This window comes from Octopus bimaculoides, chromosome 2, assembly GCF_001194135.2.
Source record: "Octopus bimaculoides isolate UCB-OBI-ISO-001 chromosome 2, ASM119413v2, whole genome shotgun sequence".
In the NCBI taxonomy this organism is placed as follows: Eukaryota; Metazoa; Mollusca; class Cephalopoda; order Octopoda; family Octopodidae; genus Octopus; species Octopus bimaculoides.
Genome location: NC_068982.1, coordinates 115,040,752 through 115,041,015, shown reverse-complemented (window position 1 = coordinate 115,041,015; position 264 = coordinate 115,040,752).

The window sequence follows — 264 nt, the reverse complement described above, 5'->3', positions numbered from 1 at the left end:
AAAATACTTGTCCAAAGCACCATGCAGAGGGACTGAACGTAGAAACGTGGTTGGGAAGCAAACTTCTCAACTACACAGTCATTTTTGCACTTAATATGTGTGTGTTTACATTTGTTGTTAAGTTGAGTATGTTGTTCCACTATGTCTCAAAGTTAATCAAGCAGAGATCTATAAAATAAATGCACTGAACTGATAATAGTGTATTTAGACATTTTACTATAAGCAAGTAAATTCCATAGTAAATTGCAATGAAATTGCCTTTAT